Source organism: Sciurus carolinensis, unplaced genomic scaffold, assembly GCF_902686445.1.
Source record: "Sciurus carolinensis unplaced genomic scaffold, mSciCar1.2, whole genome shotgun sequence".
Classification (NCBI taxonomy): Eukaryota; Metazoa; Chordata; class Mammalia; order Rodentia; family Sciuridae; genus Sciurus; species Sciurus carolinensis.
Genome location: NW_025920134.1, coordinates 228,757 through 250,046, shown reverse-complemented (window position 1 = coordinate 250,046; position 21,290 = coordinate 228,757). Strand labels below are relative to the sequence as shown.

Here is a 21,290-nt window from a genome sequence, read left to right as displayed (position 1 = left end):
CACCATTGACTACAAGGTTATTGAAACATTTTATCATGGTTAAATACAGAAAAGATAAAATTGACAATTTAACCATGCTTAAGAGAACAGATCAGTGAATTAAGGACATTCAAATTTGGCTACATGCATAATCTCCACTCTCTCCCCACTTTTTCTACTTCCTACTCTATCTCTGTATCCATCAAACAAGAATTCCCAAATGCACTTCTTCCTTAACTACTGGAATATGCTATATTGACTTTATAATTCATACTACCCCAAGTTTCACCCTTTAAGTATTGATTTATACAGTATTGATTCTATTGTAAATGATAGTTCACTTGGCATTATAACTTGAAGATTAATCTGTGGTTACCTTTGCATCAGAATCTCCTTCCTATTTATTGCTAAGATATATCCAGATCACATGTTTACACGTTCATATGCTTGTGGATATGAGACTATTTCCATGATCAATTGTTTCAAATGATAATTTGTGTCTCTCTATTCAATTTTTTGTTATATTCATAAAAGTACACTTGAACAATGTATTATGAGATATTTACATTCTATTAGGCATAACAGAAGTTACTGAGACTATTGATTTATTAGGCATTATTCCAATCTCTCACATAAGGACTAATACCCATAATGTAAGTGATATTTGCCTTTCAGGGTTCCCTTTGAATCATAAATCAGAAATATGAAATTCTTAGTTTATCTTGGAGCCATTTGGATAATAATCTTAGGTGTATTTCTCATTCACAAATTTAAAAATAATCATTTAAAATACCCCACTTCATCTACTCATTCAACACAATGCATATGCACTACTCCATGATTAATTGTATCAAAGCTGTGCAGTGGTGAATTCAGATAATTTATGCATCTGCAAAGATTGAACATTTACTCCTCTCCCACCATAAGCATTTCACAAAGTTAGCACTTTGTTTTTCAGTACAGATGAAGACCAAGGGACTGATTGTGGCATAGCCATTGGACACCATCATCTGGATAAAACAACAAACAGGGTTATTGTTCCACAGAGTTCTAGAGGAGGAGAAAATGCAGTCCAAACAGTACATGAGCACAAAGAAGCCCATCAGTAGCAGGATGGTCCTGGTGGCCCTCTGTTCTGGCGAGGCTTTTGGAGACAGGCTGGTGCTGAGAAGGTGCTGGCACTGCCTCCTATGCCTGCACAGCAGGGTCACCATGTATCCACTCAAGAGCACCATGAGCCCTAAAAGAAAGACATCCCGAAATACACCCAGTATGGAAAATGCATGCCTCAGCAAGTAACTCATGGGTAATATAGTGCAGGAATCACTGAGAAATATCAGGCTGTGTGAGGTCACATTGGAATTTGCAACCACAGATATTGAGAAGTGAGTACTAAAGGATGTATAAAAAAGCAACAGGAAAAAAAGGAACTCAAGCTTTCAGGTGGGGATTGATGCTTGAACTTTGACAAACAGGAGCTTCTGGGGCTGAGGGTGATGGCCTGGAGGACACTCAGCAGGCAGGTGGCACACATGGAGGAGCCCCTCAAAAACTTGTACAAGTAGATCAGTGATTTACATGTGATGTCATCCCAAAGCCCCTGCTGAGATGTAAAAGTATCTGTAGCTATGAACCCCATGGCAAGCAGCATCAGCAAGTGGATTAGGGCCAAGAGACCAGTGATCATGTCAGTGTTCTTGAGCCTTCTGTCAAAGAGAAACTTGATGAGATGGAACAGAAAAAGGATGATGTTGACCAACATCCCAATTCCAACTTCAGAGTAAAAGGCATTTCTTACATTAATAATGTCATGTAATTTTTGTATTTTCCCATCTTTGGGAGTAAGGAATCATGGGATACATATTCGAGAAGAAAAGTAAGGAAGTTCATTATCATAAATATTAAGTTTCATCCAACTCAGCCAATAGTAGTCCATGAGAAAAACTTGTGGACCTGTCCCAATGCCCGTTTCTCCCTCCAATACTAAAGGTTCCCTGGCGCCCTTTGGATGTCTACCTCTCTCACACTTTTCCCATCATTTCAAATCATGGCTGGATTATCCTTGATAAAAAGTACAAAATTTTCCACTCTAAATTAAAAATTACCACACTGTTTAGAAATTTTTCCCTGTTATGACCTTGCATTTCTCATGGTGAGGTCTTACTGCAAGAATGATTTCTTGTTTTCATGCTGACCATTATCTTGATTACATTCCAGGAATAGAGTAAGGACTGTGTATTTTTGGTAAATTAAAATCATTGGGATTTCTTTGGAAATAAAATCCCCCAAAAATAATCAATATCTTAGACAATGCATATTTACATTAGTTTTGTGTTACCTATATTCTCTTTTGTTCATGAACACATGTACTTTTGTTAATGTATTCACAGAGAAAATGCTAAGAATTGCAATCTCTGAAGTCAGATGGCTTGAATGTACCTATATGATCTTGCATGTAAAGGATAAGCATGCAACCTTGAGAAGCCCACGTCCTGAGCTCTGGGATCATCTCATCTATATAGTCAGGAGTCTCATTATGTATGTGCTGAAGACACAGTGATTTAAAATGGATGAAGCTTATGTGCCAAACATGGAAGTCTTCCTGCTAAGAATGGGCACTATGGAATTGTTCTATTTTCAAAATTGTGCAGATCCTTATTGACATAAATTGATATACTTCATGGAGTTCTCTTATTTTTTTTTAATTTTATTTTATTTTATTTTATTTTTCTCATTAGTTATACATGACAGTAGAATACATTTATACATTTTGATGGATCACATATAAGTGTAATGTAAACTCTGGGAACATATTTTAATAATGTACATGTCACCTTTTTTTATTATTGTAAAAAAATGGGTACATGTTGTTTCTCTGTACATGGCGTAAAGGCATACCATTTGTGTAATCATAAATTTACATAGGATAATGTTGTTTGATTCATTCTGTTATTTTTCCCTTCGTCCCCACCCCTCCAACCCTGCTTTTCCCTCTATACAGTCCTTCCTTCCTCCATTCTTGTCCCCCTCCCTAAAACTAACTCTAACCCTAACACTAACCCCTCCCACCCCCCATTATGTGTCATCATCCACTTATTAGTGATATCATTCTTCTTTTGGTTTTTTGAGATTGGCTTATCTTGCTTAGCATGATATTCTCCAGTTTCATCCATTTGCCTGCAAATGCCATAATTTTATCATTCTTTATGGCTGAGTAATATTCCATTGTATATATATACCACATTTTCTTTATCCATTCATCAATTGAAGGACACCTAGGTTGGTTCCACAATCTGGCTATTGTGAACTGAGCAGCTATGAACATTGATGTGGCTGTATCTCTGTAATATGCTGATTTTAAGTCCTTTGGGTATAGGCCAAGGAGTGGGATAGCTGGGTCAAATGGTGGTTCCATTCCAAGTTTTCTAAGGAGTTTCCATACTGCTTTCCAGAGTGGCTGCACTAATTTGCAGCCCCATCAGCAATGTATGAGTGTACTTTTCTCCCCACATCCTCGCCAACACCTGTTGTTGCTTGTATTCTTGATAATCGCCATTCTATTTGGGGTGAGATGGAATCTTAGGGTGGTTTTGATTTGCATTTCTCTTATTACTAGAGATGTTGAACATTTTTCCATAAGTTTGTTGATTGCTTGTAGATCTTCTTCTGTGAAGTGTCTATTCATTTCCTTAGCCCATTTGTTGATTGGATTAATTGCATTCTTGGTGTAGAGTTTTTTGAGTTCTTTATAGATTCTGGAGATTAGTGCTCTATCTGAAGTATGATTGCCAAAGATTTTCTCCCACTCTGGAGGCTCTTTCTTCACATTGCTGACAGTTTCCTTTGCTGAGAGAAAGCTTTTTAGTTTGAATCTATCCCAGTTATTAATTCTTGCTTTTATTTCTTGTGCTATGGGAGTCCTGTTGAGGAAGTCTGGTCCTAAGCCGACATGTTGAAGCTCTGGACCTACTTTTTCTTCTATAAGATGCAAGGTCTCTGGTCTGATTCAGAGATCTGTAATCCATTTTGAGTTTAGTTTTGTGCATGGTGAGAGATATGAGTTTAGTTTCATTCTGCTGCATATGGATTTCCAATTCTCCCAGCACCATTTGTTGAAGAGACTATCTTTTCTCCATTGCAAATTTTTGGCCCCTTTGCCTAGTATGAGAAAATTGTATTTATTTGGGTTTGTGTCCATGTCCTCTATTCTGTACCATTGATCCACCTTTCTGTTTTGGTACCAATACCATGCTGTTTTTGTTACTATTGCTTTGTAGTACAGTTGAATATCTGGTATTGCGATACCCCCTGCTTCACTCTTTCTGCCAAGGATTGCTTTAGCTATTCTGGGTTTTTTATTCTTCCAAATGAATTTCATAATTTCTTGCTCTATTTCTGTAAGGTACATCATTGGGATTTTAGTTGGAATTGCATTGAATCTGTATAGCACTTTTGGTAGTATGGCCATTTTGACAATATTAATTCTTCCTATCCAAGAACATGGGAGATCTTTCCATCTTCTAAGGTTTTCTTTAATTTCTTTCTTTAGTGTTCTGTAGTTCTCATTGTAGAGGTCTTTCACCTCTTTTGTGAGATTAATTCCCAAGTATTTTATTTTTTTGGAAGCTATTGTGAATGGGGTAGTTTTCCTAATTTCTCTTTCTGAAGATTCATCGCTTATGTATAAAAATGCCTTAGATTTATGTGCACTGATCTTATATCCCGCTACTTTACTGAATTCACTTATGAGATCTAAAAGTTTTCTGGTGGAATTTCCTGGTTCCTCTAAGTATACAATCATATCATTAGCAAATAGAGATAGTTTGAGTTCTTCTTTTCCTATTCCTATCCCTTTAATTTCTTTGGTCTGTCTAATTGCTCTGCCTAGAGTTTCAAGGATGATATTGAATAGAAGTGGTGAAAGAGGGCATCCCTGCCTTGTACCAGTTTTTAGAGGGAATGCTTTCAGTTTTTCACCATTTAGAAAGATATTAGCCATGGGTTTAGCGTAGATGGCCATTACAATGTTAAGGAATGTTCCCACTACCCCAATTTTTTCTAGTGTTTTGAGCATGAATGGATGCTGTTTTTTATCAAATGCTTTTTCTGCATCTATCAAAATAATCAAGTGATTCTTGACTTTAAGTCTATTGAAATGGTGAATGACATTTATTGATTTCCTGATGTTGAACCAACCTTGCATCCCTGGGATGAAGCCCACTTGATCATGGTGCACTATCTTTTTAATATGTTTTTGTATGCAATTTGCTAAAATTTTGTTGAGAATTTTTGCATCGATGTTCATTAAGGATATTGGTCTGAAATTTTCCTTCCTCGATGTGTTTCTGTCTGGTTTAGGTATCAGAGTAATATTGGCTTCATAGAATGAGTTTGGGAGGGTTCCCTCCTCTTCTATTTTCTGGAATACTTTGAGAAGTTTTGGAATGAGCTCTTCTTTAAAGGTTTTGTAGAACTCGGCTGAGAACCCATCTGGTCCCGGAGTTTTCTTTGTTGGTAGGCTTTTGATGACTTCTTCTATTTCTTTACTTGAAATTGGTCTATTTAAATTGTGTATGTCCTCCTCCTTCAGTTTAGGCAATTCATATGTCTCTAGAAACATGTTGATGTCTTTGAAATTTTCTATTTTGTTGGAGTATAGATTTTCAAAATAGCTTCTAATTATGTTTTGTATTTCACTCGTGTATGTTGTGATATTTCCTTGTTCATTCCGAATTTTAGTGATTTGGGTTTTCTCTCGTCTTCTCTTTGTTAGTGTGGCTAAAGGTTTATCAATTTTGTTTATTTTTTCGAAGAACCAACTATTTATTTTGTCAATTTTTTGTATTGTTTCTTTTGTTTCAATTTTGTTGATTTCAGCTCTGAGTTTAACTATTTCCTGTCTTCTACTACTTTTGGTGTTGGTCTGTTCTTCTTTTTCTAGGGCTTTTTGCTGTAGTGTTAGGTCGTTTATTTTTGGAGTTTTACTTCTTTTATTAAATGCGCTCCATGAAATAAATCTTACTCTAAGTACTGCTTTCATAGTGTCCCAGAGATTTTGATATGATATTTCTTTGTTCTTGTTTACCTCTAAGAATTTTTTAATTTCCTTCCTAATATCTTCTGTTATCCATTCATCATATAATAGCATATTGTTTAATCTCCAGGTGTTGGAGTAGTTTCTGTTTTTTACTCTTTCATTTATTTCTAACTTCAATCCATTATGATCTGATAGAATACAAGGTAGTGTCTCTATCTTCTTGTATTTGCCGACATTAGCTTTGTGGCATAATATATGGTCTATTTTAGAGAAGGATCCATGTGCTGCTGAGAAGAAAGTGTATTTGCTCTTGGTTGGATGGTATATTCTATAAATGTCTGTTAAGTCCAAATTATTGATTGTGTTATTGAGATCTATGGTTTCTTTGTTCAATTTTTGTTTGGAAGATCTGTCCAGTGGTGAGAGAGGCGTGTTAAAGTCACCTAGTATTATTGTGTTATGGTTTATTTGGTTTCTAAAATTGAGAAGGATTTGTTTAACATACATGGATTAGCCACTGTTTGGGGCATAGATGTTTATGATTGTTATATCTTGCTGATTTATGCTTCCCTTAAGCAGTATGAAATGTCCTTCTTTATTCCTCCTGACTAACATTGGTTTGAAGTCCACATTATCTGAAATGAGGATGGATACTCCAGCTTTTTTTCTGAGTCCATGTGCATGGTATGTTTTTCCCCATCCTTTCACCTTTAGTCTATGGGTATCTCTTTCTATGAGGTGAGCCTCTTGCAGGCAACATATTGTTGGATCTTTCTTTTTAATCCAATCTGCCAGTCTATGTCCTTTGTTTGATGAATTCAGGCCATTAACATTCAGGGTTATTATTGAGATATGATTTGTATTCCTGGTCATTTTGTTCATATTTAAAATTTTATTTATTTATTTATGTATTTTTTGACACATCTTGATTCCTCCTTTATTTGACAGTTCCTTTAGAATAATTCCTCCCTTTGCTGATTTGCTTCTTTGTTCTTTATCTCTTCCTCATGAAATACTTTGCTGAGAATGTTCTGTAATGCTGGCTTTCTTTTTGTAAATTCTTTCAGCTTTTGTTTATCATGGAATGATTTAATTTATTGTCAAATTTGAAGGTAAGTTTTGCTGGGTATAAGATTCTTGGTTGGCATCCATTTTCTTTCAGAGCTTGAAAAATGTTGTTCTAGGCCCTTCTACCTTTTAGGGTCTGAATTGAAAAATCTGCTGATATCCGTATTGGTTTCCACCCTGAATGTAATTTGGTTCTTTTCTCTCACAGCCTTTAAAATTCTGTCTTTATTTTGTATGTTAGGTATTTTCATTATAACGTGCCTTCGTGTGGGTCTGTTGTAATTTTGAGTATTTGGAGTCGTATAAGCCTCTTGGACTTGATTTTCCATTTCATTCTTCAGATTTGGGAAATTTTCTGATATTATTTCATTGAATAGATTGTTCATTCCTTTGGTTTGTTTTTCTAAGCCTTCCTCAGTCCCAATAATTCTCAAATTTGGCCTTTTCTTGATATCCCATAGTTCTTGCAGATTCTGTTCATGATTTCTTACCATCTTCTCTGTTTGTTCAAATTTGTTTTCGAGGTTAAATATTTTGTCTTCAATATCTGAAGTTCTGTCTTCCAGGTGTTCTATCTTATTTCTTATGCTTTCTATGGAGTTCTTAATTTGTTTTATTGTTTCCTTCATTTCAAGGATTTCTGTTTGGTTTTTTTTCAATATCTCTAACTCTTTATTGAAATGATGTTTTGCTTCCTGAATTTGCTCTGTTAAGTGTCAATTGGTGGGATCATTCAATGCCTGCATTTGCTCTTTCATCTCATCGTTTGCTTCCCTAATCATTTTAATTATGTACATTCTGAACTCCCTTTCTGTCCTTTCTTCTGCCATGCTGTCGTTGGATTTTATTGATGTAACATCTAGATTTGTTTGGGGCATTTTCTTCCCTTGTTTTCTCATATTGTTCAGGAATCAGTGGGTCATTAAGATATTGCAGATTTCCTCTATTGACTTATAATGTCCCTGAAGATTGCTAGTATATCCCCTCTTATCCTTCAGTAGCCTGAAGTCTTGGAGGAAGTTGATAATGTGGAGCTCCACGAAGAAGCTGCCTCTCTAGGGGTTGTGACCCTCAGGTGGCGTATATTCCCTGCTAGTGGGCAGAGGTGCCTCCACTTGTTGACCAATGGTCATCCAACGGGGAACTAGGCTGCGGGCTGAGGCAAGCTCTGTTTGTGCCTGTGTCTCTGGTTTTACCATCCCTGTGGGAAAACCTCCCCTGGCAGGGAAGACTCACTCGGGGAGGTCTTGCTGGTCAGTTCCCCTCCTAGAGGTTCCCATCAATCCACAACTAGCACCTGGGCTGGGCTGTCTTCCTCTGCAATGTTCCCAGGGTCCTGGACCTACCTCCTGGGCCTGGGAGCCTCACCCTTTGCAGGCGAGTCTCCTTAGGCTGCCTCTCACAGAGAATCTGCCCACAGTCCTGGAAACTTTGCTCCGCCCCTAGGCGTGTCTCTGTGTGTCTCTTCCAGCAAGAATCCACCTAGCTCCTGGGACCCTGCTGTGCACCTAATCGCCTGGATATGCGGCTCCTCCTCTGAACCACCACCTGGAGCCTGGTACAATAGCTCCGAGACTCAGAGACCCACCACACACCTTCTCCTCCAGACAGCGGCCCAGTTTCCGACACAGTCACTAGGAGTCCAAGCTCCTCATTTCGCGTCTCCTCTTCCCACCAACCGCTTGTAGCCCTAGGCAGTCACTCCAAGTCCAAGTGACCCGCCCTGTTCCTCCTCCTCCTCCTCAGGGTAGCCCCCTGGGTGTTCAGGAGCGGTGGCTCCGACACCAAGTGACCCACCGTGCTCCTTCTTCAGGCAGGCCACCGGTGTTCAGGAGCAGTCGCTTTTAGTCCAATCTACTCACCACTCGCCTCCTCCTTTGGCAACAGCCTGTGGCTCTGATGCAGTCACTCCTAGACCAAGCGACCCGCCGCACTTCTCCTCTTCCTCCGGGCAACCCCCCCTTGTTCAGAAGCAGTCGTTCTGAGTCCAAATAGCTCGCCACGCAGCTCCTCCTCTGGCAACCACCTGTAGCTCTGATGCAGTCATTCCTAGACCAAGTGACCCTCTGCACTTCTCCTCCAGGCAGGCCACCGGTGTTCAGGAGTGGTTGTTCTGAGTTCAAACAGCTCACCACACAGCTCCTCCTCTGGCAACTGCCTGTGGCTGTGATGCAGTCACTCCTAGGTCAAGCCACCCGCCACACTCCTCCTCTTCCTCCGGGCAACCTCCCGGTGTTCAGAAGCGGTCATTCTGAGTCCAAACAGCTCGCCACACAGCTCCTCCTCAGGCAGCTGCCCAGAGCCCCAGTGGTTGCTCCGAGTCCACCATTTTTAATTGTAGCTAATTTCTGGTGCTCAGGAGCTAGTCTTTGTCCCTAGGGATCTTCAGCCACTGTGTGGCAGAGCAACCTGGGGCTCTGAAATGGGAGAGTTAAACCTAGATTTGAATGGCTAATATGGCGGTCTCAGGGAAAACAGGGAAGGTGGCGGAAACCACTGGAGTTCTCTTATTAACTGGTCAATTCTATCCCAATTTCACAGAGGTTAAAAATTACCAGAATATTAGATTCTGTTGGCAGTTCCTGTTCAGAGAAATGTGATGGAACTGTGGGACTATTTGAATCCACCTATACAGTTATACTTTTAATTATTTTTTAATCAGGTCAGAATTTGTCCTATGTGAGCCAATTTCAGTTATTAAATAATAGCAGGAATACACTTGGATTTTTTAGTTAAATATATGAAATCATTTTGGTAAACAGAATTATAATTAAAATAGTTTCAGGTTTACTCCATTTTAAACTGTTAATTAAAGGATAAATATTCAACCTAACTTTGAAATATGAATCTTCTAGGATGCCAGATATTCTTCCCTCCTTTCAGAAAGAACTGGTATTTCTCCAGACTCAAGATGTCCATGTATAAAGTTGATACTGGATTCTCTTTCCTTGCAGTACTGAGGATCAAGTCCAGGACCACACATATTCTAGGAATGTTCTGTACAACTGAGCTGTGCACCCACCCTACATTCTACAAAATTTTATGTTAACTTACTGGCAGAATGTTTTCCTGGGCAATGTATGTATTTACTCAGATATGTAATAATTAAGATTTAATTTGTGTTTTCATATATTGAACCATAATATCATCTTAGAATCAAAGACTTAAGGTTTAAGTAGTTCAGGAGCATATAGATGTGAAAAATAGATACCAGGAAAATCCCACTGATTTGGGAGTATGGGCCGCAGGATCTCAAGTTCAAAGCCAGCCTCCACAACTTAGCAAGACTCTAAGTAATATAGCAAGAACATGTCTCTAAATACAACATAAAAAGTGTGAATATGGGGTTCATTGTATATGCACCTCTGGCTTCAATTCCTGGTTACTAAAATAATAATGATAATAACAACAACAACAAAGGAGCATACTTTGTTTTCTCATGGCCCACAGTTAAACCTCACTACTGCTTACATGGCCTTCTGTCTGCTAAGGTAAAATAGACAAATGAGTTCTGGCAGCAAGCTCTTACTTTGTGGCACAGTTCTAGCTGGGAAACTATGAAGAGCACTAGGGATAAGCTGCTTCCACATCTGGGAGTACAGAGTCATCTCCAACCATTACCATGCTTCATGCAGTGCCTCAGGAAAAATACAAGCACCCGGAATATGTAGGAGGAAAGCTGGAAAAGGTATGAACAAACAAATGACAAGTATTCCTGACAAATCTGCCTGCAAATAATCCATTTGTTTTTAAATTGGAAATCTAAGTGCAGCTCAGAGTTCACACTGCCAGTAAGACACTAACAATAATTTAAAGCCTGTATTCAGAAACATGAGAAGAAATATTACTTTTCTAACATCAACAGGAAACTCCAAAGCAGCTTCATCACAGACACTAAACTTTCCTTAATGAGAAACCAAAACATACCTTCTTCAGTGTCTGTTTCCATGATCAACTGAATAGTGACATCAGTCAAGTCCAAATTGCTTTGGAAAGAAGAAAATGAGATAGTTTTATGTGGTTTTTCTGTAAATGCATGTGCATGAGAAGATGTACTTAAAAAAAATATAACTTGAGCACACAGAACTGAACAGGTGAGGTCCAAATTCTCCACGCATTCTTCCTAACAAAATGCTTTTCAGAAACATTTATTATTATGGAATTGTGAAGGAAATTTTTCAAATGAATAAGAAAAAGAAAAGATTAATGGAGTTAAATGTTCTTCCCACTGAGCTATTGCAAATTATATTTCAGGGTCTTTTGGGACAAGAAAAAGGTATCCACCATCAGGTTATCTTATCTTTATAATAGTTTAGGGGAAGATTTCATCAGGATCACTGCCTTCTCCCTTGAAATGTGGTAGTTGGCAGTGCACATGCATTGGACTGGAAGCATGAAATTCAATTTGTTAAAAGTAGGACAAGAAAGATTTTATGAGAATCTAAAATAGATGGGTGTGGCAATGTGAGGTTACCCTTATTTGCTTTTGGAGTATGTCAAATTATTTTTAATTCCTCAATATCAATAATAGTTCTGTTTTTTCAAGAAGATAAGGGAAGCAAAACAGTATTTTTAATAAAAAGTGGCAAGGAAAGATGAGAGCATAGAAAGAATACATAACTTGAATACTGCTATAGTTGTCTGATGAAAATTAAACAGAAATATGAAATAATTGACATTTCCCATGGAAAAATACTGACTAATTTTCTGTCTCTAATTTAGTGGATGACATAATTTTGGAAAACTTCTCACATGGCATTTTTAAAGAGCACTGTTGTCTGGGCTGAGTAGAGTGATTAGAGCTGGATGTATCTTCTCAAGCCATGAAAAACATAACTAAAGGACCCAATTTGCTCCCTTCCATCCTAGAAACTGCACACAGTCCCTCATTACAACTGTGGTACTGAGAGACCCCTGCTTGGATATGGACACTTGGTGAGCCTGAGAATAACCTGTGAGTTTTAAGAAAAGGGTGCTGTGAGCTCATCTCTCCACAGACTGTAATTTTAGTGTCTGTAGTAAGGTGACAAGATCCCACTGTTGAGCACAGGACTGTGGAGACCCAGTGGAACATTTCATCTGACCCTTGTTTGGATTCTGTTCTGGATAATAGTCACCTGGGGAGAGTGGGGCACAAGAGTTCCTCCAAGTTCCCTTGACAAAGAAAGTTTGTGCCAATCATTTATCCAACACAACTTCTCATTTGATCTGAAGTTCAAATGATCTCATACCCATTCCACATGTTGTGATGTCTGAATTCTGGGGTGAGAGTGTCCCAGTACCTCCTGTGGCTCTGATGTTCTTCCCAATACAATGTCCCCATTTCCACTCCATTCTCATGTGGATTACCTTGTTTCCTGATGTTACTGCCCATGTACTCCATGATTTCCATTCTGAAAATTTCTGGATTCAAGCTCTGTATCACATGAAAGCAAACATTAAAAAATGGAAAAACAGAGGCAGATCTGGAGGCTTGGATGAGATAATAGCAGGCAGATAGAACATACTTGAAGCTAAGGCAGAGTCTGAACTAGACTCCACTCTGTGGGGAACATGGTGATCATCCTTCATCCTGTTTAATGGAGAATTTAAAGGCATATATTTCCTTTGAAAGGAACAATAAAAATGAATATTTGTTTCCTTAGCAATTTTTACATATTTTTATGAAGATTTATGAGACCTGGTATAATATGGAAGCCCATGAACTACAAGCCTTTGAGATGCAATGTTAGGTTATTTATTTGGTGATTATCTATTCTTTTAATAAAGGAGTTCAGTGCAATGAACTTTCTTCTTAGAACTGCCTTCATAGTGTCATGGAGATTTTCACATGTCGTATCTATATTCTCATTTACCTCTGAGTGTTGTTTAATTCATCCCTGATTTCTTCTGATATTCATTGATCATTTAATACTGTATTACTTAGTCTCTAGGCTTTAGAGTAACCTCTATTTTTATTTTATTGTTGATTTCTAGTTTCATTCCTCTATGATCTGATAGAATGTATAGTATTATCTCTATAATTTTGTATTTGCTAAAATTTACTTTGTGGCCTAAGATTTGGTCTATTTTAGAGAAGGATCTGTATGCTCCTGAGAAGGAAGTATATTCAATCATTGATGGATGAAACACTCTATATATGTCTCTTAATTAAAAGTTATTAATTACATTATTTAGTTCTATACTTTCTATCTTTAGTTTTTGTTTGGAGAGTCTATCCAGTGCTAGAGAGATGTGTTAAAATCACCCATTTTTTTATTGTGATCAATTTCATTCTTGAATTTGTGAAGGATTTATTTGATGTACATAGATGCTTTATTGTTTGGGGCATAAATATTTATGATTGCTATGTGTGGTTAATGTATAATTCCTTCAAGCACTATGATATGTCCTTCTTGGTCCCTTCTGGTGAACTATGGCTTGAAATCAATGTTATCTGACATGAGGTCTGGAGAGATCAGAGAATAAAATTACTGTACCATTTGTTGAAGAAGCTATATTTTCTCCTTTGTATGTTTTTGGCACCTTTTTCTGTCCTTATGTACTTATGTAGGTTTGTCTCTGTGTCTTCTGTTCTGTACCATTGGTCTACATGTCTGTTTTGGTGCCAATACCATGCCATTGTTGTTACTGTTCTCTATAGTAGAGTTTAAGTTCTGGTATTGTGATAGCTCCTGCATCACTTTTTCTGCCCAGAATTGCTTTGGATATTCTGCATATTTTGTTATTCCAGATGAATTTCATGATTTCTTTCTCCATTTTTATGAGGAAAGTTATTTAGATTTTAATTGGAATTGCATTATATCCATATAGTGCCTTTGGAGGTATGGTCATTTTGATAATATATCTCCCCAAGAACACGGGAGATCTTTCCAACTTCTAAGGCCTTCCTGAATTTCTTTGTAATGTTCTGTAATTTTCATTGCAGAGATCTGTCACCATTTTTGTTATATTGATTCCCAAGTATTTTTTGAGACTATTGTGAGCATAGTAGTTTTCCTCATTTATATACAGTAAAATGAAATTAAACCCATCTCACCTTGTACAAAACTCAACTCAAATGTATCAAGAATCTAGGAATTAGATCTGAGACCTTTCACCAAATAGAAGAAAGAGTGGGTCTGAATCTTCATCACGTTGGCTTTGGATAAGACTTCCTTATCAAGACCCCCCAAGCACAAGAAATAAAAGCAAGAATCAATAAATGGGATGGATTCAAACTAAAAGCCTTTTTCTCAGCAAAGAATAATGAGAAAAGAGAGCCTAAAGAGTGGGAGAAAATCTTTTACACACACACTTGAGACACAGCACTAATCTCCAAAATTTATAAAGAACTTAAAAAACTTTACACCCAATATACAAAGAACCCAGTCAATAAATGGGCTAAGGAAATGGGCAGACACTTCACAGATGAAGATATACAGGTGATCAACAAATACATGAAAAAGTGCACATCATCCCTAGTAATGAGAGAAATGCAAATTAAAACCACCCTAAGAGTTCATCTAACTCTAATTAGAATGACTATTACCAAGATCACAAGCAATAATAAGTGTTGACGAGGATGTGCGGAAAAAGTCACACTCATACATTGCTGGTGGAGTTGTAAATTGGTTCAGCCACTATGGAAAGCAGTATGGAGATTCCTCAGAAATATTGGAATGAACACATCATTTGACACAGTCATCCCACACCTTGGCCTATACCTAAAGGACTGAAAATCAGCACACTACAGTGATGCAGCCACATCAATGTTCATAGCTGCTCAATTCACAATATCTAGATTGTGGAACCAACATAGATGCCCTTCAGTTGATGAATGAATACAGAACGGTTGTATACATACACAATGGAATATTATTCAACCATAAAGAAGAACAAAATTATGTCTCTTGCTGGTAAATGGATGGAGTTGGAGACTATCATGCTAAGTGATATAAGCCAAGCTCAAAAAACCAAAGGTCGAATGTTCTCTCTGATAAGTGGATGATGATACATAACGGGATGGGGTGATGGAGAGGTATCAGTGGAATGGAGTAATTTTAGATGGTGTAGAGGAAAATGGGGTGGAGGGGATGGGGGAAGGAAAGATGGTTTACTGAGACTGTATTACCCTATGTATATGTATGATTACATGAATGGTGTGATTCTACATTGTGAACAACATAAAAATGAAAAGTTGTACCTCATTTGTGTACAATGAATCTAAATGCAGTCTGTAAAAATAAAAATTAAAATAATGAGTAAAAATAAAAAAGAAACAAACATAAATAAATAAATATATAATGTCTCAAAAAAAAGATACTTAACCATATTCTTCCGCAGAAAAGAAGCTGTATCACTCCCTGCTTGCAGAATGCAGAACACAGAGGAAGGAAACACTTTGTAGAGAGGTGCAGGATGGCAGCTGGGCAGCCAATTCCTGGCAAACCCACACTGCATGACATAGTGTGGGCCTAAGTGACCAGGAGAAAATCAAATGTGGAGAGTGGTTTACACATGGGAATACTTGTCTTGGAATCCCACTCAACTCTGCTCCACTTTTTTCAATCCTGCTGCTTGCAGGGTGGTCTGGGAGAGATGCATCTGGCTAGCAATGTAAAAGGGAATGGGCAGGGGTGATTGAATTTGGGGACTGAATCCAACAGAACAGGAAATGTGGGGTCTTTATGTGATGGAGGGAATTAAGAATCGGCTCTCCATCAAATGTTTGGAACCCAAGAGAGATCCCTGGAGTGGCATCATCAAGCATGGACTAGCAATTGATGGGCCTGGAAGGTGACCAGATCAAAAATCTCCTGACAAATTGCCATTCAAGGAAGAACCTGGAGACTAACTGAGCTGACATGTCCCATCCAGGATTTTCGCCTGTAGAATTTCCTGTCTCACTCCAGCAAGCCCACCCTGAGGGTGCAGCAGGCATCACACTCAGGGGCATCCCACCTAACACTGCTAAGATGGAAAATGGAGACTGTTCTGAACTACAGTGGCAACAGTGCTGTAACTTATCATTGAGATTTTTTTCCTTTTTTCTTTTCTGTTTAGTTATAATCTGAATGATTCATGGACACTTCTACTCATTTATATTTTCTCCTTTCTAACATTTTTGAAGGAATGAGAAATTGTGCCCCATTTGTGTACGAGGTGTCCAAATGAATTCTATTGTAATGTATAACTTATTAGAAAAAATGAAAAATTTAAAAAATAAAGTTACATTTTTTTCTTGACTTTCCTTACACTTGCTTAGAAAAATATTTCATATGCTGGATTATTTAGTGTTCATGTACTTACATTTCTTTCCAAAATCGACATGCTCTTGGTCCCCTGTCCAATCCTGAAATAAAAGAGTACCTAAGAAACGGGGGAGAAAACCCGTGTTGGTTGATTAGAAGATGACGAATGTGACACTTCCCAAAATGAACTATAGATTCAGTGCCACCCTTTGTGCCATGCATGAGGTGGGCGTCACCCAGCCTGGTGATTCAGTGCCTCCCAGGGCAAAATGTGGCAGGTGGGAATGGCTGAAGCCCCCTGAGCAGGAGAGCTGGAATATGCACGTCAGGGCTGGGAAGGCAGCAGCTCCCTCTCCCCATTGCTAGGGCCCCACAGACTCCTCTGCTCCTTGGCAGGTGCATGAAGGGGGAAGGGTGTTGAGACCAGCCATCCACAGATGGGCAACCAAGTCCCAAGGCAGGTCCAGGAGGCTCCCAAGACACATGGGCAACAAGGGGCATAGACAGATATGAAATATTGCTAAGAGCACAGTGGCAAATGCCTCAGTCTCCTGCTATGTGATCTTAGGAAAATGATGCATCTCCTTGAGACTCCGTCTCCTCACTTTGAGGGAATGGCAATAAAATTTGTTCCTAGGTCACAGGAAGTTGTATAGATAAACCACTAATATTCAGCCTATGTCATGCATTCCTGTCCAAGGTAGCTATTTAATTATGATGATAATGACATGTTTTGGAATTCAGACCTGGAGGGTCAGAAGAAATATTAAGGATCATTCAGGCCAGTATGTCTCCAAGTTCTGTGTTCACCAGTGACCTGGTCACAAAGACAGAGGCCAGATCCCTCTGCAGTCCTCTGAAGCTGGGCTTCCTGCAGAAGGTCCCCAGGTGTCACTCAAGATAGGCTTCATGGGAGCACAGACGCTATGGTTCTTTCTGAACCCCAGTTGTCCTCCAGTGTCTGAACCTATGTCAGCCCTTCTCCACTGAGCAGTTGCCAACAGTTCCCTTACGTCTCAGGGAGAGCAGCCCCCTTCTTCCCAAAGCAGCCTCTTCCATGTGGAGACAACTGTGACTTGGACATGGGGTTCTCCACAGCAAAGGAAAACTGGCAAATGGAAATAGTCAGAGGGAACAGAGAAGGGAGAGGCATGTCCTCACTGTTCTCTGGGCCTTAATTTCAGCAGATCAGAAATGAGGCCAGGAGTGCCAGTGGTGAGTCTGTGTCTTGCCAGACATGGTCTGCAGGCACTTAGGATTCCAGAAAGATACTCAAGGCTCAAGACTGAAAATGTAAATTGTTTTCAGCTTAATGTGAATACAATATTTAAAATAATTAACCTGAAACCTATTGAATTTATAATACCATAAAGAATATAGGCAGTTTTAAGGGAGTATATATTTAAGCAAGAGTACCATGGAAGGTATTTAAAGCACCATTGTGTGCTAGGGGAGAAGCCACAAGCCCTTTTCCCTTTTAAGGAGCCTGTATGATCCCCATATTTGAGAAATTAATTCCTGCTGATTGTGCAGGATCTGGTGTACTCTTGTGTGCCCCTCAATGGGACACTAGATGAAGGGAATTTTCCAGTGAACTTGAAGTTGAGATCATTGTATGACCATTTCACACAGAACAACTACTGTGTGTGTGTGTGTGTGGTGTGTGTGGTGGTGTGTATTTTAGTGTTTTCTGGCATCAGAATCCCCAGGCCTTTTGATCATCCACATGGTTCCCACATCCCCAGTTCAGATGCAGCCCATCTGGAGTGTTACCTGAGTACATGCATTTCTAAGTGTCCAGGAGATGGTGATGGTCTTTCTTAGATCTGGTAGAAGGCATGAGTGACATCTGTGGGGTCTCTGGTGAACTTGCTGTGGATCCCAGGTTAAGTGCTTTCTCTATCTGTCTTCCATACTCCCTCTGGTAGGAAGAGAAGTTTGGACAGGTGTAATGCCTCATCCCTCAGCAAGGATCATAACAGTCTAAGCATGCCATAGGGAATCTAGACTGTGGGGTTTCCTCTGTCAACCCTCAGGTGCACCCAGGAAGCACCCATAGGAAACACAGTGGCAGGCTTCACCTCCTGCTTTGGGGGTGCAAACTGGAAGTAGAAGAAAGGGAGACTCCCCACTTCATCGGCCATCTCTACCCGGGTGACCTTGAGCAAGGGACTCCTCTCCAAGTTTATTCCGTTGTAGGAGGGTCATTGAGAAGGCACTGAGAAGCACTTTTCTTCCCCTGTCAGGTCTAACAAGAGGAGTTGGGTGGAACTGAAGTGATGCGCAGAGTGGTCCTGTGGAGGCCAGCCCTGAGGAGTAGTGGGTAGGGTGCGGTGTAGCAGAGCTGGCCAGGCGGGGCCCAGGGCAGGGGGTGGAGCCCAACCCAGAGGAGCAGCAGGCAGTGCAGGACCCCGGGGAGCAATGGGGCCCTGCTAATGGGCCAAGCTGGAGGGGCGGAGCTGGAGGGGCTGATGGGGCGGGGCTGGAGGGGCGGAGCCAGCGGGGCTGGCGGGCCTGGGCGGCGGAAGCACGTTGGAAGAGCGCCCCGCCCAGGGCTCCTCCGGTGCGCTCTGCGCAGGAAAAAGGAGCTTCCCTGGTGAGCTGAGGGCGAAGTGGGTAAGTCGTTAGGGGGTGAAGGGAGCCGGAGAGGCGCGGGAGTCTGGAAGTCCTGTCGGAAATCACAGTGGGACCGGCGGGGAGCTCGGACCTTGGGCTCCCGCTGCCAAAATGTGACCTCCGAGGCTGCTCCCCTGGGGCCTCAGTTTCCCCACTTATACAAGGAGGCCATGGAGGGAGGCTGAGTACAGGGGCAGCCTTCCTGAGTCCCTCCGTCTCATAGGGTGCTGTGGACTTCCTTGAATTCAGGTGGGCTGTGGTCCATAGGGCTTCTGGGAGGGGTCCTGGGATGTCGCATAAGAGAATTTGGTTTTGGAGAGAGACCTTTGTCCCACGTGTTCACAGACTCCTGGTGCCTGCTGTTTAGACAGTGTGATGTGCTCACAGAGACTCATCCTGGTACCTGCTGTGTAGACAGTGTGATGGGTTCACAGAGACACATCCTGGTGCCTGCTATGTAGGCAGTGAGGCCTGGAGTCCAGAGTGTAAGCGTGTGGCCGGCTGTCACTCACTGCAGCCGTTTCCGGATCCCTCAGGGCCTATCACTCACCCAAGGGCAGGGGCTTCCTAGCGCCTGAGCAGGAGAGAAGTATGGATGGGGAGGTGGACTTGTCCTGCCTGGGTTGACCTTGGTGACTGACTGCATGTGTTAAGTAGGACAAGGAGAGAGGCCTGCCTCTCAGGCTGGTGTGAGGCCAAGCCCAGCTTCATGATTCTCTAAAAGAGGATTGTGCATGGATGGGTGGGGACCAGGGTTTTGACTGTTATCATGAAGCCTTATGTCCCCCCCCCCTTTTTTATAAGGTAAAACTTACATGGTGGGTTCTGTTCTAGACAGTCAAGATATAGATAAAAACAAATCACCCAGGAATCCCTGCTGCCCTTCTGACACCGGCTGCGGTTCCATTGATCTGGCCCAAGAATTCAGGCACTGAACAGACATTAGACACTAGAAGGCACCAGAACTGTACAGGCACTAAGCAGGCCTGACCCCTTCAGGCCTCTGATCTGATACCATACATGGTGAAGTTCCCACTGCTGAATTATTAAGACACACCTCTCATCATGTCACTTAGCTGCCCCAAGCCCTTCCTACATGTGAGATAAAGGCCCCTTCAGGAGCTTGTCCTCACCTACTTCTCCAGTTGCATTTCCGCATGAATTCCCCAGATTTCAAGAGTACCTGTCAACCCCGGGACAAGTACTCCCTGTGCTTACTGTGATGTTTTCCTTGTTAGAAGGGCTGAGCTCTTGCCACTCATACTTCAGATAGAGCACTAATTTCCAGAATTTATAAAGAACTCAAAAAACTCTACACCAAGAATACAAATAATCCAATCAACAAATGGGCTAAGGAAATGGACAGACACTTCACAGAAGATGTACAAGCAATCAACAGATATATGAAAAAATGTTCAACATCCCTAGTAATAAGGGAAATGCAAATCAAAACTACCCTAAGATTCCATCTCACCCCAATTAGAATGGTGATTATCAAGAACACAGCACCAATAGGTGTTGGCGAGGATGTGGGGAAAAAGGTACACTCATACATTGCTGGTGGGGTTGCAAATTAGTGCAGCCACTCAGGAAAGCAGTATGGAGATTCCTCAGAAAGCTTGGAATAGAACCACCATTTGACCAAGCTATCCCACTCCTTGGCCTATACCCAAAGGACTTAAAATCAGCATACTACAGAGATACAGCCACATCAATGTTCATTGCTGCTCAATTCACCATAGCCAGATTGTGGAACCAACCTAGATGCCCTTCAGTTGATGAATGGATAAAGAAACTGTGGCATATATATACAATGGAATATTACTCTGCCATGAAGAATGATAAAATTATGGCATTTACAGGCAAATGGATGAAATTGGAGAATATCATGCTAAGTGAGATAAGCCAATCTCAAAAAAACTAAAGGACGAATGATCTCGGTGATAAGCGGATGATGACATATAATGGGGGGGGGGAGGGGTTAGCGTTAGAGTTAGGGTTAGTTTTAGGGTTAGGGATAAGGAGGGTGGTAAGAATGGAGGAAGAAAGGACTGTATAGATGGAAAAGAGGGGTGGGAGGGGTGTGGGAGCAGGGAAAAAAAATAACAGAATGAATCAAACAACATTGCCCTATGTAAATTTATGATTACACAAATGGTATGCCTGACTCCATGTACAAATGGAGAAACAACATGTATCCCCTTTGTTTACAATAAAAAAAAGAAGGGCTGAGCTCCTTATTTGACACTAGATGGTGACAGAAACTGTACTTAAAACTTCCCTGCAGTTCACCAGCCTTGGGCTACCTATTTCCTCGCTTCCTTACTGGAACTTTTAGAAAGTCTTTAGTACCTGTT

The 21,290-nt window shown here is 40.4% G+C and overlaps 1 pseudogene; it reads right to left on the bottom strand.

The window, feature by feature from the left end:
* Positions 1 to 860: 860 nt before the first annotated feature.
* LOC124974158 (vomeronasal type-1 receptor 90-like) lies at positions 861 to 18,461 on the bottom strand (annotated as a pseudogene).
* Positions 18,462 to 21,290: the final 2,829 nt, after the last annotated feature.